This window comes from Oncorhynchus keta, chromosome 35, assembly GCF_023373465.1.
Source record: "Oncorhynchus keta strain PuntledgeMale-10-30-2019 chromosome 35, Oket_V2, whole genome shotgun sequence".
Classification (NCBI taxonomy): Eukaryota; Metazoa; Chordata; class Actinopteri; order Salmoniformes; family Salmonidae; genus Oncorhynchus; species Oncorhynchus keta.
The window spans coordinates 46,968,506-46,996,444 of NC_068455.1; the positions used below are offsets into that span (position 1 = coordinate 46,968,506).

A 27,939-nucleotide genomic window follows, 5' to 3' on the forward strand; every position below is an offset into this window, starting at 1 on the left:
CTAAGTGGACAGTTTGAATTCATATAGGCCTAATGTAAGGCTAAACTATCAAAAATGTATCTCTTTCTGGTGCTCCTTACACTCTGTTTGCTGCCTTTTTAAATGTTTTTCAAATCAGTCAGGTTTCAAGACTAGTCATTCAACTGAGACTGCTCTTCTCTGTATCACGGAGGCACTCCGCACTGCTAAAGCTAACTCTCTCTCCTCTGCTCTCATCCTTCTAGACCTATCGGCTGCCTTCGATACTGTGAACCATCAGATCCTCCTCTCCACCCTCTCCGAGTTGGGCATCTCCGGCGCGGCCCACGCTTGGATTGCGTCCTACCTGACAGGTCGCTCCTACCAGGTGGCGTGGCGAGAATCTGTCTCCTCACCACGCGCTCTCACCACTGGTGTCCCCCAGGGCTCTGTTCTAGGCCCTCTCCTATTCTCGCTATACACCAAGTCACTTGGCTCTGTCATAACCTCACATGGTCTCTCCTATCATTGCTATGCAGACGACACACAATTAATCTTCTCCTTTCCCCCTTCTGATGACCAGGTGGCGAATCGCATCTCTGCATGTCTGGCAGACATATCAGTGTGGATGACGGATCACCACCTCAAGCTGAACCTCGGCAAGACGGAGCTGCTCTTCCTCCCGGGGAAGGACTGCCCGTTCCATGATCTCGCCATCACGGTTGACAACTCCATTGTGTCCTCCTCCCAGAGCGTTAAGAACCTTGGCGTGATCCTGGACAACACCCTGTCGATCTCAACTAACATCAAGGCGGTGGCCCGTTCCTGTAGGTTCATGCTCTACAACATCCGCAGAGTACGACCCTGCCTCACACAGGAAGTGGCGCAGGTCCTAATCCAGGCACTTGTCATCTCCCGTCTGGATTACGGCAACTCGCTGTTGGCTGGGCTCCCTGCCTGTGCCATTAAACCCCTACAACTCATCCAGAACGCCGCAGCCCGTCTGGTGTTCAACCTTCCCAAGTTCTCTCACGTCACCCCGCTCCTCCGCTCTCTCCACTGGCTTCCAGTTGAAGCTCGCATCCGCTACAAGACCATGGTGCATGCCTACGGAGCTGTGAGGGGAACGGCACCTCAGTACCTCCAGGCTCTAATCAGGCCCTACACCCAAACAAGGGCACTGCGTTCATCCACCTCTGGCCTGCTCGCCTCCCTACCACTGAGGAAGTACAGTTCCCGCTCAGCCCAGTCAAAACTGTTCGCTGCTCTGGCCCCCAATGGTGGAACAAACTCCCTCACGACGCCAGGACAGCGGAGTCAATCACCACCTTCCGGAGACACCTGAAACCCCACCTCTTTAAGGAATACCTAGGATAGGATAAAGTAATCCTTCTCACCCCCCTTAAAAGATTTAGATGCACTATTGTAAAGTGGCTGTTCCACTGGATGTCATAAGGTGAATGCACCAATTTGTAAGTCGCTCTGGATAAGAGCGTCTGCTAAATGACTTAAATGTAAATGTAAATGTTTTGAAGTCATGAGCAGTGTGTATGTGTTTGTGGGAGAGGGTGGTGAGTGTGTGTTTATGAGGGAGACAGAGAATGTGTGTGAGGGAGGGAGAGTGTGTGTCTGTGTGTTATCTGAAGAGTAAAGGTGTCATGTAGTGTTTTCCCCATACTGCCACAATGACATGCAGATCATTATGCATGTATATTCCTTCCTCCCATTCCTCCAACCAAATCACAGGTAGGCCTTTGCAAATATGATAAAATCCGCCATTTCTATGCAGTATTCTATTATACAGTGAACAGTGTGAAGTTAAATTGAATGTGTGTTGTATTGAGGAGCAGTGTGACTATCAGTGACAGGTTTTTGTGTGGCACATGTGCATAACATTTCGAAAACGGGAACAAGTGTTGGGGACCGGGGTAACAGGATGCTAGGCCACTCTGAATTTCCCCCCTGTGGTATTGTGATACTACTCGGTATCATGATACTTGGCCGGGTATATTGTTAGTAAAATGTTGGTATCATGACAACACTAGATCATGGCAAGGAAGAAGGCAGTAACTGCTGTTTAGGGGTCAATGGTCATGTCAAAGGTCAGAGTCAACATAAATAAAACATTTACTCATAGTAAGACAACAGATCACTACATCTTCAATGATCTCCTTAGAATTCATTTGGCTGGACAATTAAACGTTGAAGCAATTTTTCTCAGTTCCAGGCTATGAGCAGTTACTGCCTTTTTGCTTGGTAGGACAGTTTTGACCAGAGCACAGATCTCATATTATTGTATTGATACATTTTTTAATATAGATATTTTTTATATTGATGTCACAAATGTATCATGTTCTTTCTAAAAAATTATATTATTTGTCACATTTGACTGTGTAAAACCTTGCAAAGCTACTTTATACACTGACTATACCAAATATTAGGAACACCTTCCTAATATTGAGTTGCACCCTTTTGCCCTCAGAACAGCCTCAATTTGTCAGGGCATGGACTATACAAGGAGTCAGCATTTTGGAATGAAGCTCTTCATTTGTAGATTCTATCCAAAACATTGTTTTGTAAAAAATAAAAAATAAATAAAAAGTCTGATCAAAATTCACCCCACAAGAATACGAGACTTCCAACTAAGTCCCTGGCTTCAGAATCGCCTACACAGAACCCCTCCCAAAAAACTAGAAGCCTGGAACATTGTGATTTGTGCTCATTAAAAAAAGTAAAGCAAGGTTTTCAAAGAATAAGAGCAGGTTTCGAGCCTTGGGCCTCATTTATGTGGAATGACTGTATGTTATGTACTGAGGAGCCGCCAGCTGGGGATGTATTCCCAATCAACATGCATTTGAACTATTTATGGATACTAACACCATCCTTGCAGTGCAGGAATTTGCTGTTGGGCAGACCAGGAAACAGATAGATGACAGTTGCTCTCCAACCTGTTGAATCATCTAGACAGATTGCAAGTACTTTTCGAGTAGATTTGAGCTGCAGAGTAAGTCTTATGTAGTAAACAATATGTTTCAAATATTGATTTGCAATAACGAATTGCAGTATCGAATCGCAAAACATAGAATAATGATACATATAGAATTCCAATATGTATTGAATCGTGACCTAAGTATCATGATAAATTCAAATCATGAGGTCCCTGCCAATTCCCAGCCCTAGTAAGCATAGTAATATGTTTCTGGTGTTTCAATATCAAAAACCAATTACTGTAAGTACTGGGAGAGTTGAAAGTTACAAATAGATTTTTGAAATGCAACAGCTCTGCTCTTCTTATCTGTAGGCTACACATCAACTTTGCCATTGTTCCATTGCTTTCTCCTCCCTTCCCAAACAAGGCCAGCATGAGAACTTGGTTCAATCCACTTGCTCAGTAGAGTCAAAGGTTAGACAGAGGGGTAGGCAAGTCTATAAACCCCACTCAGAGCCAGGATTTTCACAGATTAACCAAAAACCTATTATACTGTAAGCATTGTGAGTGTTTTGAGCTCTTATTGAGTACATTGGCCCAGAATATGACATTATCCAAGCGTATTGAGACCTTGGGATAACACACTAAGTGAAGTTTGACTTGACTTGAACCGTTTGGGGTTTTCTCTCTTTTTTCACAAACACCAGGTTGAATCAATTCTGGAGTAGTGCTGCGGCCCGGAACTTTTAAACTCCTCATCAACTTGACTGTGAAAACTCCAATTGGGTGTTAGTAGTGGAAGTTGGTTTGTCTCCCTGAAGACCTGTGTAAAGGCACTTAGCATTTTGAGTGGAAACCCGAGATTGGGATGGGTGACCATTTGGGAGAGGAAGCAACAGAACTCTGGCCTGCATCAAAGTCGGTCCAGGCTTGTTATCCAAGGGAAAATCAATGCTCCCTTCTTCTATGGGATTCAGGAGCGAGCGACTTCACAAAGCTCTCACGTACCCCCCCGTCTACCTCAGAAGTACTGGGAGTCTGTTGAATGTCATTTGAAGGTTCAATGAAACAGAGCTGTGCAGATTTCTGACATTAATCAAAAACTTTGGCAATCCAATCCACAAGTTATTTTTTGTTGTTGTATTTACTATGAATAATGATAAAATACATAACTGCTGAACTACCTTGCTCTGATGATTATTTGTCTTTTTCTACCCAACGCCAATAATTGAAGGCAGTGCTCAACTGGTCCAGCAGGGCTGTAGGAACAACTGATTTCCTGCATCTCATTAACACCTGAGAGAAGTTAATGACATTACCTCGAAACCATATGCATTCATAATCTACTGTACATTGATAGATGTTTCAGGCTGTGGCACAACAGCTACACCTGTGCAGCTCACTCTGTGTTTTGATTAGAGATGTTGGTAGACAGATAGCTAGAGGGATAACGACATAAATCTTTTTTATCACACATGCACAGCATACAGAGTAGAGGTCGACTGATTAATCGGAATGGCCGATTAATTAGGGCCGATTTCAAGTTTTCATTTTTTTTACACCTTTATTTAACTAGACAAGTCAGTTAAGAACACATTATTATTTTCAATGACGGCCTAGGAACGGCGGGTTAACTGCCTTGTTCAGGGGCAGAACGACAGAGTTTTACCTTGTCAGCTCTGGGATTCAATCTTGCAACCTTAGGATAAACTAGTCCAACGCTCTAACCACCTGCCTTACATTGCACTCCACGAGGAGCCTGCCTGTTACGCGAATGCAGTAAGAAGCCAAGGTAAATTGCTAGCCAGCATTAAACTTATCTTATGAAAAACAATCAATCAATAATAATCACTAGTTAACTACATATGGATATTACTAGTTTATCTAGCGTGTCCTGCGTTGCATATAATCGATGCAACGCAGGGTGATGATTTAACAAAAGCGCATTTGCGAAAAAAGCACAATCGTTGCACGACAGTATCTAACCATAAACACCAATGCCTTTCTTAAAATCAATACACAGAAGTATATATTTTTAAACCTGCATATTTAGCTAATAGAAATCCAGGTTAGCAGGCAATATTAACCAGGTGAAATTGTGTCACTTCTCTTGCGTTCATTGCACGCAGAGTCAGGGTATATGCAACATTTAGGGCAGCCTGGCTCATTGCAAACTAATTTGCCAGAATTTTACGTAATTATGGCATAACATTGAAGGTTGTACAATGTAACAGGAATATTTAGACTTAGGGATGCCGCCCGTTAGATAAAATACCGAACGGTTCTGTATTTCACTGAAATAATAAACATTTTGTTTTCTAAATGATAGTTTCCAGATTCGACCATATTAATGACCAAAGGCTAGTATTTCTGTGTGTTATTATGTTATAATTAAGTCTATGATTTGATATTTGATAGAGCAGTCTGACTGAGCGATGGTAGGCAGCAGCAGGCTCGTAAGCATTCATTCAAACAGCACTTTAGTGCGTTTTGCCAGCAGCTCTTCGCAAGCACAGCACTGTTTTTGACTTCAAGCCTATCAGCCTAATGGCTGGTGTAACCGATGTGAAATGGCTAGCGAGTTAGCGGGGTGCGCGCTAATAGCGTTTCAAAAGTCACTCGCTCTGAGACTTAGAGTGGTTGTTTCCCTTACGCTGCATGGGTAATGCTGCTTCGAGTGTGGCTGTTGTCGATGTGTTCCTGGTTCGAGCCCAGGTAGGGGCGAGGAGAGGGATGGAAGCTATACTGTTACACTGGCAATACTAAAGTGCCTATAAGAACATCCAATAGTCAAAGGTATATGAAATACAAATGGTATAGAGAGAAATAGTCCTATAAATAGTATATTAACTACAACCTAAAAACCTCTTACCTTGGAATATTGAAGTTGGTGTTTAAAGGACCCACCAACTTTCATATGTTCTCATGTTCTGAGCAAGGAACTCAAACGTTAGCTTTTTTACATGGCACATATTGCACTTTTATTTTCTTCTCCAACACTTTGTTTTTGCATTATTTCAACTAAATTGAACATTTTCATTATTTATTTGAGGCTAAATGTATTTTTATTGATGTATTATATTAAGTTAAAATAAGTGTTCATTCAGCATTGTTGTAATTCTCATTATTACAAAAAAAAATAAAAAAAATAATCAGCCGATTAATCGGCATCGGCTTTTTTTTGGTCCTCCAATAATCGGTATCGGTTATCGGCGTTGAAAAATCATAAACAGTCGACCTCTAATACAGAGCCTAGTTTGAGGAACGGAATAACCTTTCACCTGTCAGTTAGACAGTGAGGGAACAACTCCTCAAAAAGCTGGTACTGGAGTGAAACGTGCGTTCGGAAGCCCAGTCATTGCGCATTGCGCAACAAATAATAATTCTGTTTGCAATCACGTGTTAATGGCCATGGTTAAAAATACGGTTAAAAATACCTACTATTTTTATTAAGTTCTAATTCAAGCGCGCCTCCCATTCGCCATTCGAGTGCATAGACTATAGTCAATGGTAGGCAGGCTATCAGCACATCACCTACCACTTTGTAGTATAATTGATTGAAATCTGAACATTTTATTTTACTTCAAACGCTTCCAACCATAAAAACACGGAGGCAGTTATTATATAATGCGATTAACCATTTCTCTACTGTTCTATTGGTTTCCATATTAACTTTATTTCGTTGTCCAGAAGCCAAAGGCACAACCCTAGTCATATTATCAACCCATCCTAGTTGTTGCTTCGAGATTCACCATCTTTCTAAGTTTCTAACAGAGAATATCAAACCACTTGCATTAGGTGTGCTGTTTAGAACAGTGTTTCTCCAGAATTGCATTTTGGCAAATGTTTGAAAATTACGTTTTATTAGCTGCTTCATTACAGGAGTTGCATGTTCAATAATATAATAGGCTATAGCCTTTTCACTGTAAGACAATAGTCTTTCTATTGTTGCATGATTCCATTAAGCTCTTAATGAACAAAATGTTTTTCCTTGTGTGCATGAATAGTATTTTCTGTTGGTCACTTATTTTCTGTTTATCATTTGTTGACCAGTTAATGAGGGTCGGTTAGTCTGCAGCAAAATTAACTCAAATTTGCATCAGTAACAACCTCAAGGACCAAAACCAGAGATACGAACAACATGTTGGAAACAGCTGGGAATGGAAACAGTGTCCAGAAGACAAGGTAAGGGTACCATATGGCAATTCATCCTGGCAGTCCTCTTCCTCCTGTCCCACATGTATTTCCCTCCAGCTCTGTCATGTATACAGGACGTCTGAGACACTCACGTAAGCTGCTGATATCAGATACCAAAGCCTTGTGAGAAGTCTAGCGCCTAAGGGTTGCTGGCTAACTATAACACTCTCACACACACAAACACATACACATCCACACCCAGGGACGCGCACGTACACACGCACACACCCACACACCAGAACCATTGTTGAACGCCCCTTATCTCTCAAATTAGGCCCACTTTTATCTATGCACCAAATGAGCCCGTCCTTGAAAGTGGGCTAATATGCCTCAAACCACATAACAGAGACCAAGTTTCATTCATCTTCTTTCAATTTTGTTTGCCACAAAAGAGCATTAATACAGGTAATTCTGTCCATTCTACCTTGAAGTATGCCCTCCGATGAACAATCAAGTAGGCAAAGCATCAGTACAGGACCAAGATTGAATCCTAATACACCAGCTCTGATGCTAATTGAACGTGGCAGAGCTTACAAACTATCATGGATTACAAAGGGAAACTCAGCCGCTAGTTGTTCAGTGACGCGAGCCTACCAGAAGTGCTAAATACCTTCTATGCTCGCTTCGAGGAAAGCAACACTGAACCATGCATTAGAGCACCAGCTGTTCCAGATGACTGTGTGATCATGTGCTCCGTAGATGTGAGTAAGACCTTTAAACAGGTTAACATTAAAAAGGTTGCATACCGCCCCAACAAATCCACAGATGACGTAATCTATATTGCACTTCAGACTGCCCCTTCCTACCTGTACAAAAGGAACACCTTCATGAGAATGCTGTTCATAATGCTGCTCAGCATTCAACACCATAGTGCCCTCCAAACTCATCTCTAACCCTGGGATTTAACACCTCCCTCTGCAACTGGATCCTGGACTTCCTGACGGGCCAACCAGAGGTGTTCAGGGTAGGCAAGAACATATCTGCCATGCTGACGTGTACGACAGCGTGTTTCATGTTCCCACCAATATCCAGCAACTTCTCAAAGTCATTGTAGATGAGTGGGACAACATTCCACAGGCCAAAATCAACAGCCTGAAAAACTCTATGCGAAGGAGATGTGTCGCGCTGCATGAGGCAAATGGTGGTCACACTAGATACTGACTGGTTTTCTGATCCACGTCCTTTTTTAAGGTATCTGTTGACTAACAGATGTATATCTGTATTCCCAGTCCTGTGAAATCCATAGTTTAGGGCTTAATATATTTATTTCAGTTGACTGATTTCCTTATGCTAATTGTAACTTTTTTAAATATTTTAAATTGTTGCATGTTGCGTTTCTATTACATATTACATATTACCTCAACTATTTCGTATCCCTGCACATTGACTCGGTACCAATACTCCTTTTATATAGCCTCGTTATTTTAAAGTGTTACTAGTTCCTTTTTTTGTGTGCAAATGTATTACATTTGTTTCTCTTTTTTTCTGCATTGTTGGGTAAGGGCTCATAAATAACAAGTTTAAGGTCAAGTCTACACCTGTTGTATTCAGCACATGTAAAAAAAAAAAAAAAACGATTTGATTTGAAGGATAAAAAATGTTTTGGGGTTGTACCATGAATTTACTGTCAAGCAGCATTTTTCTAAAGACTCTTTCTACTAGAACACATATATTGCCATGCATCTTGATTATAAGACCTTACTAAAACTATTACTATAGCTTTAAAATAAGCCTTGGATTACAAAGTATTATAACGGCATTATAATATACTGCTGGTCAGCCCTACATGCAGTAGGCCTAATCCATATTCTGAGGTGTTAATAGGAGTACTAATAATAGGCTTATTGAATCATACGGCGTCATATAGGGGACAATACTAACCTTTAGTTAGTTGGGAGTCAGGAGGATAGAACAGATGGTGTCAGTGTAGTGAGATATGGATAAATCCACTATGGTCAGACTGACATACTGGTCTGTTCTATCACTGGCATGGCACTGCCAAGACTGCTACATACTAACGTGTGTGTGCTTCCCCTCTCCCTACCTATGGGTCTCTCTCTCACCTGTACCTACATATTCTCAGGTGATTTGTAAATTAGATATGAAGGCCCTCTCTCCTCCTCCCTCGCTCTCTCTTGCTCTCTCCTCTACCTTCTCTCTCTTTCCTCCACCCACTCTCGCTCTCTCTCCTCCACCCTATCCCTCCCCTCTCTCTCTCTAACCTCTATCACCTTTCTCCCTCTGTCTTCCACGCTCTCTCCTCTACCCTCTCGCACTCTCTTGCTCGCAATCTCTCCTCCACCCTCTATCTATTTTTATTTAACCTTTATTTAACTAGGCAAGTCAGTTAAGAAAAAAATATTATTTACAATGACGGCCTACCCCGGCCAGGCTGGGAAAATTATGCGCCGCCCTATGGAACGCCCAATCACGGCAGGATGAGATACAACCTGGATCTATCACTCTCACACACACACAAACACACAATGCCAGCAGCCTGTCTCAAAAACAGAGAGGTCATGATCCAGTGTGAAAACATTGTCACTCTTCCAGTTATCACCTTCATTGCTAAAGAGGTGCACTGGGGCCCAAAGGTTAGTGTTGAAAACAGGCTTGCTCCAGAGAGCTAAAATGGAGAGCTCCTTGTATCGTCACCGAGCGATAACATTCAGGCTCCACTGGGGATGTTTTCCTCTGTGAAGAACAATCTAAAGAGGGTCGGTAGCTTATCTAGTTGAGTCCATGTGCAACCGGAAAACAAGCTCACTCCAAAAGAAGAAGGAATGAGTCACTTTCAGTGGTTTTCAAAGTCTAAGCAGTAAAAATTACTGTCTGGCTGAACGTTTTCACGCCATAGAGAGAAGTCACATTTGTTATTCATGGGGATTTATGTTAAGACAGCGAAGAGTCACCCAAAAGGTCAATTGACGCCACACTTGGAAGGCTCTACATTTATTTTTTGGTGATGGGAACTGCCCAAGGGTTCTCACGGTTTCAGATGAGAAACATGAAATGAGATATACTGCCTGTCTTACTGTGACAAAGCTATTGGGGCTCTGTGGACGCCAGTGGAAGTGGTGAACAGTTTTCTACAGTCTAGCATGGGCCTCAGCAGCACATTGCTTGTACCATGCTGGGAAGCTGAAAATGATCAATTTCTTTATAATAAGTCAGTTTTGCACAGTCTAAAATAGACCAAGATTGGAGGGACCTTGTGGGGGCTTTGTGCCACTTGCTGAGATAAGGCCCTGTTGACATCATACGGTGTTGTTTAAAGGCAGAAACTGAGATTGCTACATACATTTTTGCAATTTGAAATTCATTATGTATAGCCATTGAATCTTGAAGAATATAACTTATAAATGCAACATGAGCTTTCAACTGTCAAAGTTATCTCAGACACAGGAAGACACTGTAGCCTTGGGGCTCATCTTGAACTGGCAGAGCGAGAACCATAAGGCTACCAAGCTTGCTTGGATGAAAAGTGTGCCAGAGTAAACTGCCTGCTACTCAGTCCCAGTTGCTAATATATGCATATTATTAGTAGCTAATAATAAAACTGTTTGAATGATGTCTGTGAGTATAACAGAACTCATATGGCAGGCGAAAACCTGAGAAAAATCCACCAGTAAGTGGGAAATCTGAGGTTTGTAGTTTTTCATCTCTTGGCCTATCGAATACACAGTGTCTATGGGGTCATCTTCCTAAGGCTTCCACTAGATGTCAACAGTCTTTAGAACCTTGTTTGATGCTTCTACTGTGAAGGAGGGGGGAATGAGGGCTCTTTGAGTCAGTGGTCTGGCAGAGTGCCACAAGCTGGTACATTTCTGAAGACAAAGGAATTCTCCGGTTGGAACATTATTGAAGATTTATGTTAAAAACATCCTAAAGATTGATTATATACATCGTTTGACATGTTACTACGGAGTGTAACGGGACTTTTTGACTTTTCGTCTGTGATCGCGCGTCATGAATTTGAATTACTGGGCTGAACGGGCAAGGTATTTGGACATAAAGATGAACTTTATCGAACAAATCAAACATTTATTGTGGAACTGGGATTCCTGGGACAGCATTCTGATGAAGATCCTCAAAGGTAAGTGAATATTTATAATGATTTGTTATCTGAGCACCGTACTCAGATTATTGCATGGTTTGCTTTGCAAAAAAATATTGAAATCTGACACAGCGGTTGCATTAAGGAGAAGTGTATCTTTAATTCTGTGAATAACACTTGTTATTTATTTTATTAATGTTTATTATGAGTATTTTTGTAAATTAATATGGCTCTCTGCAAAATCACTGGATGTTTTGGAAGCAAAACATTACTGGACGTAACGCGCCAATGTAAACTGACATTTTGGATATAAATATGAACTTTATCGAACAAAACATACATGTATTGTGTAACATGATATCCTATGAGTGTCATCTGATGAAGATCATCAAAGGTTAATGATTAATTTTATCTCTATTTCTGCTTTTTGTGACTCCTCTCTTTGGCTGGAAAAATGGCTGTGTGTGTTTTTGTGACTAGGCTCTGACCGAACTTAATCATATGTTGTGCTTTCGCTGTAAAGCCTTTTTGAAATCCGACACGATGGGTAGATTAACAAGAAGTTTATCTTTCATTTGGTGTATTGCACTTGTTAATGTATGAAAGTTACATAATTCAAAAAAATATTGTTGTATTTCGCTCGCTGCCTTTTCAGCTGAATGTTGTCGAGGGGTGCCGCTAGCGGAACCCCTAGCCATAAGAAGTTTAAAAGTCTCCGGCCACTAGGAGCGCCACCTCTGGGTGAGCGGTTTCCTGTTTGCTTATTTCCTTATACAGCTGACTAAGTGCGGCCTAGTGCCAGCATCTGTCTGTGGTGGTGAAAAAAACAGCCACAAAAAGTATAGCTGAAATGTCTCTAGGCAAGTGGAGTGGCCTGCAATTCGTCACAATATACTCTACTTCAGGCGAGCAAAATCTAGAGACTTCCTTAGATTTTGTGCACAAGCTGTCGTTTACAAATATGCACAGACCGCAGGGGATGTCGGCCCTGAGGGGTGTTTGGAGAATGTCTTGTGTGCCCTCCTTGTTCCAGAAAAAATATTTATCTAATCCGAGGTGAGTGATCGCTGTCCTGATATCCAGAAGCTCTTTTTTTGCCATAAGATACGGTTACAGAAACATTATGTTCAAAATACGTTACAACCCCCCCCACACACACACATAATAGCACAATTGGTTGGGCACGTGTAAAACTGCTGCCATTTCTTCCACCGCACTGAGTTTGAAGGTAGGCCTTGAAATACATGTCGGGGCGGCAGGTTAGTCTAGTGGATAGAGCGTTGGACTAGTAACCGGAAGGTTGCAAGGTCAAATCCCCGAGCTGACAAGATACAAATCTGTCATTCTGCCCCTAAACAGGCAGATAACCCACTGTTCCTAGGCCATGATTGAAAATAAGAATTTGTTCTTAACTGACTTGCCTAGTTAAATAAAGGTAAAAAATATATATATATATATTTTTTAAATACATTCACAGGCACTCCTCCAATTGACTCAAACGATGTCAGAAGCTTCTAAAGCCATGACATCATTTTCTGGAATTTTCGAAGCTGTTTAAAGGCACAGTCAACTTTGTGTATGTAAACTTCTGACCCACTGCAATTGTGATACAGTGAATTATAAGTGAAATTATCCTTCTGTAAACAATTGTTGGAAAAATTACTTGTCATGTACAAAGTAGATGTCCTAACCAACTTGTCAAAACTATAGTTTGGCAATAGTTTGCGAGTCGCATAACCACTGAATTCTAATTTCAAAACTGTGACAAGAGTAGCGTAGTCGTTAACAGGAGCGATATATGACCAATAGCCAGTGAAAGTGAAGGGCGCCAACTTCAAACCATCGAAAACTCATAATTAAAATTCCTCAAACATACATGTATCTGATACCATTTTAAAGCTAATCTTGTTGTTAATCCCACCACAGTGTCCGATTTCAAATATGCTTTACAGCAAAAGCACCACAAACGATGATGTTAGGTCACCACATAGCCATTTATCCAGCAAAGGACTTTCCAGCCAGTCACAAAAACCACTAATAAAGATAAAACGAATCACTAACCTTTTGATCATCTTCATTAGATGACACTCATAGGACTTCATGTTACACAATACATGTTTTGTTTGATAAAGTTCATATTTATCAAAATATGAGTTTACATTGGCGCGTTACATTCACTAGTTCCAAAAACATCCAGTGATTTTGCATAGCCACATCATTCAACAGAAATACTCATCATAAATGAAGATAATAATACTTGTATTAGTATTTATGTTGAATGATATACACATGGAATTATAGATATACCTCTCCTTTAATGCAACCGCTGATTTCAAAAAGCTTTACAGAAAAAGAAACCCATGCAATAATCTGAGACGGCGCTCAGAAGTAAACGTCACAATAGCCGCAATGATGGCGTCAACATAAACAAGAAATGACATGATAAATATTCCCTTATGTCACGCCTTGGTCTTAGTATTTTGTGTTTTCTTTAATTATTTGTTCAGGCCAGGGTGTGACATGGGTTTATTGTGTTGTCGTATTGGTTTTTTTTGTAGGCATTGGGATTGTGGCTGATTAGGGGTGTGTCTAGCATAGGCTTGGCTGCCTGAGGCGGTTCTCAATCAGAGTCGGGTGATTCTCGTTGTCTCTGATTGGGAACCATATTTAGGTAGCCTGGGTTTCACTGTGTATTTTGTGGGTGATTGTTCCTGTCTCTGTGTTAGTGTTCACCAGATAGGCTGAATTAGGTTTCGCGTTTCGTTTGTTGTTTTTGTATATTATAAGTTATTTCATGTATCGTCAATTCTTCATTAAAGAACATGAGTAACCACCACGCTGCATTTTGGTCCGCTTCTCCTTCAACTGACGAACGACGTTACACCTTACCTTTGATGATCTACATCAAAGCACTCCAGGAATCCCAGGTCCACAATAAATGTTTGTTTTGTTCGATAATGTCCGTTATTTATGTCCAAATACCTTCTTTTGTTAGCGTGTTTGGTATACATAACCAAACGCTCATTCTGGTCAGCGTTACATCAGACAAAAGCTACAAAACGTTATATTACAGGTCGAAGAAACATTTCAAACTAAGTACAGAATCAATCATTAGGATGTTTTTAACATATAGCTTCAATAAAGTTCCAACCGGAGTATTCCTTCGTGTCTTGATGAGCAATGGAACGCAAGTGGATACCATAAGGAATAAGCGTGATCAGAAAATGGCTGACTGCCAGACACCTGATAGATTCTGTTCTCATTCACTCCCACAACACCATAGAAGTCTCATTCAAATTTCTATGGATGGTTGACATCTAGTGAAACCCCTAGGCAGTGCAACATCATTAATATGTCAAGGGGATTTCATTGGGGACTCTGGTGAATACATACAAAGCTCAGATTTCTCACTTCCTGTTTTGATTTCTCCTCAGGATTTTACCTGCCATATGAGTTCCGTTGTACTCACAGACATTGTTCAAAAAGTTTTAGAAACTTTAGAGTGTTTTCTATCCAATAATAATAATAATATGCATATATTAGCAACTGAGACTGAGAAGCAGGCCGTTTACTTTGGGCAACTTATTCATCCAAGCTACTCAATACTGCCCCACAGCCATAAGAAGTTAAGCACGTGTTGCTGTTGTAGACGAATGAACCTCGTCACGTGTCTTTTCTACATTCGCTTCAACAATTAAACCCTGTCAGAACCCATAGCGTTTGAGTAGCCATCCAATGCAGACTTTTTTGACGAGTTTGTTAAGGCGTTCCACGCCAAGCGTGCGGAGAGGGTTGGATTCATCCTGTGGGGAAATTGGGGCTGAAAGGCCAAGAGGAGAAGCAAAGCTTTGGCTTTGTTGGCGAAGAGGCACCATATTACTCAGTGCCGAATGGCCAAGAGGAGAAGACTGAGGGACACATGAGGGAGGCAAAGTCTGAAACCTTCTATCATCTTCACTCCTTCGAGTACCGGGTTCCGGTTGCTTGGTTGGGTAGTCACGCTTTAGCGCGTGACCATTCTGGAATTCCACCAGATTTTACCTAAGGGTGGTATTCCGCTGCATTGCAGAGCCCACTTGAGTACTTAAAGTATGGATTTTGGACACATGTGTTGCTCTTAATCCTTTTGGTCTCAAACTTATCTATCATGGTTTGCAGATAGAGGTCTTGAGTACAGAACAAGAGATTCAGTGATGAGATTTCCTCTGCTTGCTTAGAAATCAATATTTCCATCCTCATCACCTGAGTTCTCTCATCAATCATTTGGTCAGCGACTTCAATGGATTATGCTGATTTGTCATCCAACTTAGTAATTGTGTTCATTAACTGATCATCTTCGGTCTGCGGTATTTAGAGTAGAACAGTGTTAACTTCAACACAACTGCATGCATGTTATCAAATTGAGTGCTCCTGTTTGTAGATAACTTGTCAGATTTATCTAGCTTGGCGTGGATATCGTCATATTTAGTTTTGGCTAAATTGAGTTGTTCCTGTAGAAGACGATTTTGTTGAAGAGTTTGTGCTAGTTCATCGTCCAAGTTTTTGCAATTACATTAAGTTGTTCCGTTTTCAAACGCAGTACCATAGCTAGCAGAATTTTTCCTTTTTCTGCTTTTTTCATTAGTTTCTCGGTTCTCTCCAACTGTCCCTTTATGGCTAAGGTCCTTTGCTGTTGTTTTGGGATTGATTTGCACTTTTCGCAGCAAAGTACGTTCATCTCTAGGAGACAGAACGCTTCTGTTTCCTAGAGGAATTTTCCAAGATATTTAAAGGCACAGTCAACTTACTGTATGTCAACTATTGACCCACTGGAATTGTGATACAGTGATAAGTGAAATATTCTGTCTGTAAACAATTGTTGGAAAAACTACTTGTGTCATGCCCACACTAGATGTCCTTACCGACTTGCCATAACTCTAGTTTGTTAACAAGAAATTTGTGGAGTGGTTGAAAAACGAGTTTTAATGACTCCAACCTAAGTGTATGTAAACGTCCTACTTCAACTGTAGGTCTACATGCATTGTGAACTGCACTCCAAACTGACATGGGCTGTCTGTCCCCACCATGAGAGTTGATGATTGATATTGCATAGAGCAGAGAAGACCATAGATAAGCCAGATTTAGACATTGCATATAATTTAACAGTTCCATTTCAGGTCATGCTGTTGATATAAATCAGTTATTATAATGTTCTGATTTATCCCGGGAAAGGGGAGTGGTTTTGGGTGGGGAATATCGGTAAATCTCAGTAACCGGGTTCCTGTTTAATCCTAGTTAGAACAGGCCCTTGAGGTGCACCTCAACTTGTGTTATCATCAGGAATATTATAGACTGCCTGAGGAAGACATCTGTCAAAACACGTTGCGTGCACCATTAGTAATTGTATTCTATTGTTGTTTGTTTCGTGCCTGATATATTTTTTTAAGTGTATCATATTATGCAACATATCATCTGAGACAAAAACTTCAATGTTATTTGGAAGGATTCCCCACCCCCTATGTTTTCCTATTCCCAACCTCCTCATGCCCTCTTTGGATCCATTTATGCTACTCTACCTATCCTTCATTCACCACCATCAGGGACCACTTGTCATCATGTCATAACCAAAACAAACACACATAACAGGACTTGTATTTTTGAGGGTGTATACACAGTGTATGCAAATGACCACGGTTGAAAGTGGCCTGTCATATCCATCTTTAATCATCTTAAATTGTTCACTAATATAATTCTCCTTCTTTCTATCTTTGTTTGTTTGTCTGTCTCTTTCCCTCTCTCTGTATCCCTCTAACTCTCTTTCTTTCTTTCTCTTCATAATTTCCCACGCACAAAAACAACTTTCCGTTGTTGGCTCCTGCATAGATCCAAGATATCCCTGGAGTAGCATTGGCCTACATTTCAGCACAACCCAGCATCCATGTGATGTGTCCACTGATTGTGTTTGCTTGTCATACCAGACCTATATCTCTTTCAATGATTGGCAGTGTGCACATTCAGCATTAACCCCTGACAGATGTTAGCGCTTGGCAGACACCATGTATTGGGAATGAATCGCCTGGTTTGTAACGCAAAGTGGATATCTGTAGTTATATCCATATCAGGGTCAACAACAGTGCACATGGGCAATAGTCAATCCCCATTGTGCAGTAGTTAAATATACCATGGTAAAAATGCAGGTTTGTTTGTCTAGAGTGTCATTTTGAGAACGTGTGTACTCAGAATTAGAAACAAATCCCTCCCCTTCACATGTTGTAAGATCTTTCTCTCTCTCGTGTGTGTGTGTGTGTGTGTGTGTGTGTGTGTGTGTGTGTGTGTGTGTGTGTGTGTGTGTGTGTGTGTGTGTGTGTGTGTGTGTGTGTGTGTGTGTGTGTGTGTGTGTGTGTGTGTGTGTGTGTGTGTGTGTGTGTGTCAAAACGAAAAAATGGAAGAATGCCACATGCAGCTAAACAATGGGGCAGTTTGATCAAATCTCTTGGCTTGTTTGTTTTTTGAAAAGCCTTCACAATACATAAAACAGCAAGTGTCTTTGTGGTGTAGTGACACCCCACTGGGCACAGACATCAATTTATTGTCTATTCCACGTTGGTTCAACATTATTTAATTGAAATTATGGGGAAACAACGTTGATTCAACTAGTGTACTGTATGTCCTGTGGGGCGCGTTAGTATATTCACCATGTATTCATTGTGGGCTTGAGAGCCCAATGTCTGTTCATTCTATGCCACACCAAGCACTTGAAATATTAACTCTGCTTTATGTTGGAATAAGAATGTTATATCTGTTCAATCTAATCCCTATTTTGTGGGATTGACTTGAGAAAGAAAAAAACCCTGATAAAATGTAGGTCTAACCCGTCCTTCAGAGTGTTCAGACATTACAATTATAATTGCGTGCAAGTGCTGTTTGGATCATGCATGTAGCCTGACATGTAATTACAATCAAAAAAGGAGCATGAAGTTTAAGCAGATGTCATGAGTCTATTTTGACTCATGACATACACTGCTGCAACTGTTTATTATCTATCCTGTTGCCTAGTCACTTTACCCATACCTATATGTGACTCGTTTCAGGAAACTAGAGCTATGTTCGAATACTCATACTGACCGCACTAACCGTACTATTTTTGGCGTAAATTATATTTAGTATATAGTATGCTTATTGGTCATAGTAAGGATATAGTTAGTATGCCAAAAGTTCCCAGGTGTCGTACTACATTTGCTAAAATACGAAGCATACAAGCAGTGGACACTATTTCTGTGCTTTTAGGGCCCATAATGCAATTCTTCAGCACTCTGTGCGCACTCTTGCACTCCAGATTGAATTTAAAAACACAACCTTAGTATAAACCAGCCTTTAATCTTTGAAAGCTTTGGTTTTTTAGTACATGACCTCACATAGGGCTTATGAGAACGATGCTGAATGGGTGTAGACAAAGACGAAATCTCCAGTAGGTGTCCCAAAAATCATTCAAGGGGCATTTTCTCAAAAGTGAGGTTACAATTTTATCAACTTTCAAATCATAATTACTTTCCCACTGTTCCTCAACTGTAGAGTATGATATGCTATTTTCTAGCTCTGTCTCTATGCAAAAATGTCTGTCCAATGTAAAAAACACAATTTCAAATGTTGCTACATAAGACAAATGGAGCTGGTCGGTCACATATTTACATATACCTACCTACCTAATCTGCATCTTACTCCTCGGTACTTGTACCCCATGTATTTAGCCAAGTTATTGTTACTCATTGTGTATTGAGTCTTCATGATAGTTTTTTATACTATTTTTCAATTTTCCTCTCTGCATTGTTGGGAAGTAACCATTTCACTGTTAATCTACACCAGTGGTTTACAAAGCTAATTCGTATAGCACAGACACACGCACACACTTTCTCTCCCTCTTCCGGTCTCCCCAAAAACACATGCACAACGTTTTTTCATCAGTGTCATTAAAGATGGCTATAATTATTGTGATGTCAAGTTCCTTATAGTGGAGTCATAGTTTCAATTATCACATAGGCTACAATAATAGGCTAGAGAGACATGTTTAAAAATCCCACACATTAGTTATTGGGCGTGCACATACTTAACCCCCTTGAAAAGCAACACACACCAGTCCCTACCCAAACACGGATGAAAGCAAGCACACACTTCGCCACAAAATATATGTAGGCTACATATGATGTAGGATCGACGTGATACAAATTAGAACCCCGAATTTCAATCTGTGCAAAATCTTCACATTATAAACACACATATGCCACTTTATGTTCGCATGCTTTCGCATATAGTCTATGGCTGCGGTTGAATTAACCCCTCAAACCATCCAACACACTGCAGAACTTGGAAAATGATTTAGGTTCCAGATCTCGAAACAATTTTCACTGACCGTGGCTTGAGTTACATTTTGGTAAACCTGTGTAGTGAAATCACATCGGTATATATTTCTGTTTTGCTCAATAAGGCGATGCAAAAATGTTGCAGGTTGCTGTATTTCTACATGTCGTCAAATAAATAGCCTACTCTGAGACGACTCGATTTCTAACCTATAAAGTGCATCTTCCAACTATCTGAAGCTTGTATAGATGTGTGATTGTTGAAGCTAAAATGCAATATAAAAATACACTTGTTGTGAACCTAATACAATAAATCCCACACACATTATCACTCAAGTGGGTTTATCTATGTAGCCTATGTTAATTGTTTTCCATCCAAGCATCATCAACTGAGGCTGTAAAACCCATAAAATACATATTTACTACTAAACCATATTCAAGAGGCTTTCAGTAGTAGGTCTTTCTTTTTATAGTGCCCTTATAACAATATTTAAGAGAATGATCATCTCCGACAATGGTATAATATATTAAAAGGCGCAACACTTACCTTTACAGCCAGATACGTATCCATAGTGGGCTATCAAATGTTATATTCTCATCGTCGTTATTTACACATACATATGTGTTTCCAGGGCATCATGTCTTATTCCAATAGACAAACTGCAAAACGAACTAAAAAGCTGCATCCTTCCCGTTCACGACTCCTCGGGAAAAATGTAACACCGATAAAGACAAGAGGCGACAACAGCTTCACAGCATACTTGTATAGTTCCCCTCAAATGTGTTAGAAAATGCCTTAGTTGGAGCTCTGCATGCACATCTTACTGTTGGTTTTGTAAGTGCTACAGTGGCACTATAGTTTCGCGTGTATTTCCCTACCTAATTCGTGTGTCCTCTATAACAACGTTGCATGTTTGTAGTTGTTGTTTAATTAAATGAATCATTTAGAGCTAGACACATACAAGTAGGCCACGAATGAAATGAAGAAACACAATAAACCAAAGTGTTGCTTCAGCCTAAAATTAGAGCATATTCAATTGTTATTTTTCTCAGGAAAAAATTACATGTCCAAGCGCGGAGAGTCCCCGAGACCCAACACAATGGTTTACGCACAGAAAAGGCAGAAGGGGAGAAGGGAATAGTTGCATGGCAAGAACATAGCTACACATTTACATGTAGTAAAGACACTTTGCCATTAGGAAGATTAAGTAAATAACACACCAAAAAGAGTAGCTTAGTTTTCAATTGTGGCGTGTTGTAATTTGCTGCTAAGGAATAAGGTTGATGTTTTAACAAAGTGGATTTAGTGTGTGTAAAATGCTTGATCAAGCAGCTACAGTGGCTGTTGGAGAGATTGCCTGCCATCTGATGGTGCAATATTTTGCCTTTGTTTATTACCAAACAATATTACCAAGAACGATTTGAATGGCAAGTAATTATAACTGTAGGAGTGCCACACCCTGCAAAAAGTATACAGTAGACAACAGTATGCTTTTATTGTATGTGTTTTGCAGGTGTGGCACAACATGACCAATGCATCATTATCAAATGCAATATAAAATAACTATTCCATACTATTCCATACCAGGCTAGTTTTAGTAGGATAAGCTATAGAATAAAAATGTGCAATATTCCTTAATTTTTAAACTATTCTTTATGTGCAGTTTAACAAAAGTGTAATGCATTGTTACATGGTATTACTCTGGCTGACGTAGCCTACATTTTTGGTCATATGTAAACCTGAAAAGAAGTTGTGCATATTTAACGAAAAAACTATAACATTAACGACCCTTACATAAGTGAGTGGGCTCTGTGTTTTTAAGGGAGGTGAAAAGTATGTTTATTTGTTGTTTTTAAACCTGGAAGGAGACATGTTCTGATATGGCAGCTGTTCTCACCTTGCTTTGAGTTCATGAAGAGGTTTGCTCTCTATTCCCTCCTCTTTCCTTCAATGCAATGCATGATCGATGTGGACAGCAGGAGACAGAGAGAGGTGCCTCCCTTTGTCTCCCTCTCCCACTGTGTCATTGATCACAGTGCCTAGCTGCAGCACTGAAATCCACTTACACTATAATTTCAAGGAGCAAACACTTAATTATTCCAATTACTTTGTAGAGAATAGGGTATTTTCACATCTGAATTGTTTCAGGGTTTCCTTTGTTATTCAATTTATAACTGTTCCCAAGATGGAGCAATCCCAAATGCTGTTACAAACATATCTTGCATAGAGGTCCATAAACACACACACACACACAAAATGCTGTGTTAAAAACAACCCAATTTAGGTTATTTGGTAACCCAGCGCTCAATAAATATTGGACAGAAGACACGCTGGGTTATTTTGACCCAACAAGTTGGGTTGTTGAAATTACCCAAACATTGGTTCATTTAACCATCAGTTGGGTATTTTTTACTCTCATGCTGGGTTGACCAAACAGCTGGGTCTTTTTTGTGTCATTTCCAGGAGGTGTGGATTTCAGCTATATTTTATTTGCCACCCTCGAGAGTTAATATCTTTCCTGTTCATCATGTTACGTTTACATACTTTAAATTCAAATGTTCCTGAATGTTTGGGTTCTATAATATTACATAGGTGTACATATTAAACTGAACAAAAATTTAAATGAACAAAAATATAAATGCAACATGTGAAGTGTTGGTCCCATATTTAATGAACTGGGGAAAAATCCATACGCACAAAACTGTATTTGTTTTACATCCCTATTGGTGAGCATTTCTCCTTTGCCAATATAATCCATCCACCTGACAGCTGGTGTGGCATATCAACAAACTCATTAAACAGCATGATCACCTTGAGCTGGGGACAATAAAAGGACACTTTAAAATTTGCAGTTTTTTAATGCCACATATGTCTCAAGTTTTAAGGGAGCATGCAATTGGCATGCTGACTGCAGGAATGTCTGTTACCAGAGAATTGAAAACCTAACCTCCATTCACTATGTGAGTGCAGGCTATGGATGGCATATATATATTTTTTGGGGGGCCATTTTAAATACAAAAATTATTCCATGCATATACTGTACAGTATGTAAAATAAAATAAATTGATCTTCTTTGGAAGGATATCACAAACAAACACACCATCAAGTGCTGTGCTGTAAGTATGAGTCATAGAAAATGACATTATATGAATGGAAATAAGGTTTTGGGTTTTCACTTTGTTCTGTATATGTGTAACTTTTGTGACTGACAACTGCTGCTATACCTTGAAATGATCTCTCTTGCAAAGTAGATCTTAATCTCAGTTAACCAAAACTGTATGAATATAAAAGGTTAAATAAAATAAGTATAATGGGCTTCTCCTGACCAAACCTGGCTCTTAAGGTCTGTCAGGGCCTGGGATAGTCTGAGCTCTGGCTGAGGGAAGGGTTGTGGCTTCTCACTGTCCTCCGTGTCTCCACCCCCTTCCTCCTCCTGAAGAGCAGACTGCAGCAAGATGCCTGAATGACCTACACACGCAGGCACACACACACACACGCAGATACACACAGTTTAATATGCCTGGAGCATAGATATAACGTTGTTACAGAAGTGACAAGTATGGACAAATATATTAATTAAGTTATGTTGTTAACACTTTATTACCGTTCATAAAGCTTTTATAACATTTGTCATAACATGTCATGAGCACTTTTAAATAGTGATGAGTAATGCCATAATATGTTATATAACTAATTATGAATGGTGTTAAAGATGACTATTCATCCTGTTGTCATATAGTCTCTCAATTGAATAAATAATACATACAATGATCAACATGACGCTCTCCTAGTGTTAACCCTGCACTAGTCAAGTGTTATCCCTCATCCTCAAGCCTCATCCCTCCCCTAGTCAAGTATCACCACTCCTCCTCAACTCTCATCCCTCCCATAGTCAATGGTGTGTATCCATTGATGTGGTGTGGTATGTATTCATGGATGCTAAGGGAAGCCATGCTTCCCATAATTTAAAAAAATTATAAACACTAAAAAACACTTATCTTTTGTCTTTCTGTGTTTAATAGTTTCTTTAAATTTGCAAGAGGCTGAATGTATCTCACCGGAGAAAGCATTTGAGCAAGCGAAACAGAGCCCCTCTGACTCTGAAGCCCATCTATCTGATGCTGTCTGGTCAAAAAGAGTATGACATTGTTGCCGCCCCTGTGGCATTGAATGCAGGAGAAGCCAACTAGCATTTGATTAAAATAAAGTTTTTCAAATTATAGCTTATCAGTGTTGAGGTAAACTGAGTGCGCTCAACTGTGAATGGTCTGGCCACAAAAAAAAAGTTGTCAAGGGAAGTCAGTTTGGATTTGGCTTCACATCAATCAAAAGCTAAACGTAATTGGCAGAAGAAAACTTGAATTGTCGCATCTCATTGTGTTGTTGTCCACCGGTGGCTAGCTAGCTAAAATTGTCCATTTCCTTATTAATTAGCCATGGATGGAGACAGGGATTTGGATGTGTGGTTTTATTTAATTATCCGTACTGGCCAATGATTATAACGGCGATTCTGATCCAACCATAATTTCATACATTGTGATGCTGGCCTGAGAGGATGGAAGTTCAATATGTAGCTAGATGTAGTGGGCTAATGTTAACTAGCTGGCTCATCGTTACCCATGAAAGGAAGTTAGGCCAGAATAAATCAGAACCATGGACAGCCACATCATATTTAGCTCATGTTGATTGGACTAAATAGTTTTTGGTATCTTTTAGTTGTCACTGTATTAGACTAAGCATCGATGATTTGATGATGTTGAAGTTTAAATGGTGCTGGAATAGTGGATGTAGCTTTCCCCTGTCCTTGTGATTGTCTCCACCCCCTCCAGGTGTCGCTTGTTTTTCGTGGTGTATTTATCCCTGTGTTTCCTGTCTCTCTGTACCAGTGTATTTATCCCTGTGTTTCCTGTCTCTCTGTATCAGTGTATTTATCCCTGTGTTTCCTCTCTCTGTGCCAGTTCGTTTCCAAGTCAACCAGCGTTTTTCCGGTTCTATTGCTTTTTGCATTTTCCTTTTTCTAGTCCTCCCGGTTTTGACCCTTGCCTGTTTCTGGACGTTGTACCCGACTGCCTGACCATTCTGCCTGCCTGCCACTTTGTACCTCCTGGACTCTGATCTGGTTTTGACATTTTTGCCTGTCCACGACCATTCTCTTGCCTACCCCTTTGGATTAATAAACATTGTAAGACTCCAACCTTCTGCCTCCTGTGTCTGCATTTGGGTCTCGCCTTGTGCTTTGATACCAATAGTTGTTTAAGTAGTCTAAACATTTTGGAGACATTAACTTGCTTGACCATACTGTAGGTCATGTAACAATTTGTTACATGCATTATGCTTTGTGGACTTCACCGAACAGAGGTTGCTCTCAGCTTTTGTGATGAAAAGAAGGTGTGGTTGAGTTTATTCTGCCACTGTATCTTCTTGTCTCGGCCTTAGGCCTATATATCATGGTGGCAAGGTATACAGTGCATTCGTAAATTTTTCAGACACCTTCCCTTTTTCCTAATTTTGTTACGCTCCAGCCTTATTCTAAAATGTATTAAATAAAAACATTTCCTGATCAATCTACACACATTACTCCATAATGACAATTCGAAAACAGGTTTACAGATTTTTTTGCAAATCTATAAAAAACCGAAATATCTTATTTAAATAAGTATCCAGACCATTTTCTATGAGACTAGAAATTGAGCTCAGGTGCATACTGTTCTCATTGATCATCCTTAAGATGTTTCTACAACTTGATTGGAGTCCACCTGTGTTAAGTTCAACGACCAAGAACCTGAAGGTAAATCTGAAAGAGCTCCAGAGTTCCTCTGTGGACATGGGAGAACCTACCAGAAGGACAACCATCTCTGCAGCACTCCACCAATCAGGCCTTTATGGTAGAGTGGCCAGACGGAAGCCACTCCTCAGTAAAAGGCACATGACAGCCCGCTTAGAGTTTGCCAATATAAACTTAAGGGACTCTCAGTTCATGAGAAACAAAATGATCTGGTCTGATATAACCAAGATCGAACTCTTTGGCCTGAATGCCAAGCGTCACGTCTGGAGGAGACCTGGCACCATCCCTACGGTGAAACATGGTGGTGGCAGAATCATGCTGTGGGGATGTTTTTCAGCAGCAGGGACTGGGAGACTAGTCAGGATCGAGGGAAATATTAACGGAGCAAAGTAAAGAGAGATCCTTGATGAAAACCTGCTCCAGAGCGCTCAGGACCGGGGTGAAGGTTCACCTTCCAACAGAACAACAACCCTAAGCACACAGCCAAGACAACACAGGAGTGGCTTCGGGACAAGTCTCTGAATGTCCTTGAGTGGCCCAGCAGAGAGCAGCGATGCTCCCCACCCAAACAGACAGAGCGTGAGAGGATCTGCAGAGAAGAATGGGAGAAAGTCCGCAAATACAGGTGTGCCAAGCTGGTAGCGTCATACCCAAGAAGACTCGAGGATGTAATTGCTGCCAACAAAGTATTGAGTAAAGCTTCGTATGTAAAAACGTATGTAAATGTGCTATTAGTTGTTGTTTTTTAAAGCATTTGCAAAAATGTATAAAAACCTGTTTTTGCGTTGTCATTTTAGAATAAGGCTGTAACGTATCAAAATGTGAAAAAGTCACAAGGTCTGAATACTTTCCGAATGCACTGTATAAACTAAAAGGTTATAGAGCAAACAATGCAAATATCACAACAATATTTGTTTTTTTTGAGGGGGGAGATTTGGTTTCCCCAGTGATTTTACCCACGGCCCACTACTGATCAACTCTGCTATAGTCATGCGTGACCCCTCCTTTTTAACTGTCCTCGCCATTGCATTGGCCAGGTATCACCCCTCTCCCTCCTTGCAGTACACCAGATTCTTTCTTTTTAAATCACAATGAACATGTCGATTGGGCAAAATATATGTAATTTCACAGAGCCAGCTAGCAATTATCATTTATCATCATGATAATGAAACTCATTTCAACATTTTAGCAACAATAGCTTAATTAATGATATTATATATTTACTTACACAAACTAGATGACTTCAAATGCTATGGTGACACCATTTATCGAAATGCAAGAAAACATTACTCTTAAAGCTTTGGATGCGGTCTACCATAGTGCCCTTAGCTTTATCACAGGTACACTGCATCAGGTATCAAAAGGTTGGATGGTCCTCATTAAACTCCCGTAGATCACTTCATTGCTACCTTTTGTTTACAAAGCTCGATGGCACAAGCTGCTTACCTACCTGACTTCACTGTTAAAACAAAACAATATGAGACACCAAACCTGTTCACTGGAATGGTTAACTCTTGAGTTTCCACTAGTAAGTACCGATCTACACCTGTAGTTTTAGTGCCCCCCATTGTTTGGAATAGCCTACAAAACTCCCTACATTTTCACTCTCTAGTGCCGTTTAGGACTTTAAATGGTGAATGAATTGAATGAGAATTGAAACTGTTTGGATTGTAAAATAATTGTATATGTGGTGTTTCAAGCTGTAGTGTTGACTGTAATTTGTAGTAAATAAATGTTGTATTGATCATTTTGAATTTGTATTGTTGTACTTAGGGTGCCATTGTAATTGAGACTCTGGTCTCAATGGGTTCCCCTAAATAAATACAAGTTGAAGAAAAAAGCTAACTAGCCATGTTATTTTATTTACCACCACTCAACACCATTTTCTTTTGTAATTAAATTGGCCCTAATACTCTTTCATACTTTCTCTGAGCAATTGAATTGGTATAAAATAAACAAGCACCTTTTCCATTTTTTTTTGCCTTTAATATAGCTCAGCAATTGTATTATTTATTTTATACAGTCTTGTTTTGCTCATCTTTATCAAGGGTGCCAAATATTTTGGAGGTGACTGTATAACATTTTTATACCGAAAAATCAATTTACACAGCACTACAACATATGGTACAAGATTAAGGAGGCAGAAGAGTGTCATGATGCAACTCTCATCTTACGGGCTGTATTTCTACCTGCTTGAACGGCAATAGCTCAGATAGACATGAAAACACAAAAGGAACCTAGGAAACTACATAACATTCAAAATGGGTGAATCTTTCCTTCAAATTAGCAGAAGCTGCTCTTTTAAAAGAAATTGAGAACATGTTAAAGCATTAAACTGCAGTATTATGATCATTTCGTAACAATGATGGCATTGAAAAAAGCATGACTGACGGAACAATATCACTGATTGATAGTTCTACACTACATGGTATGTAGACACCTGCTTGTCGAAGATCTCAATCTAAAATCATGGGCATTAATATTGAGTTGGTCCCCCCTTTACTGCTATAACCCTCTTCTGTGAAGGCTTTCCACACTAGATGTGCTTCCATTCAGCCACAAACATTAGTGAAGTCGGGCACCGATGTTGGGCGATTAAGCCTGGGGCACAGTCAGCGTTCCAATTCATCCTAAAAGTGTTTGATGGGGTTGAGGTCAGGGCTCTGTGCAGGCCAGTCA

The 27,939-nt window shown here is 40.2% G+C and overlaps 1 protein-coding gene across 3 annotated transcripts in view; it reads right to left on the bottom strand.

The window, feature by feature from the left end:
* LOC118368561 (leucine-rich repeat and fibronectin type-III domain-containing protein 2) overlaps positions 1–20,526 on the bottom strand; it is a 233,100-nt gene extending 212,574 nt beyond the window's left edge. Inside the window, exon 1 of one of the 3 annotated variants that reach the window (XR_004822372.2) lies at positions 20,022–20,514. The gene's annotated coding sequence lies outside the window, so the exon portion shown is untranslated. Of the gene's footprint in view, positions 1–20,021 lie in introns of all 3 variants that reach the window. The other 2 variants (XR_004822371.2, XM_035752754.2) reach the window with 2 other exon arrangements.
* Positions 20,527–27,939: the final 7,413 nt, after the last annotated feature.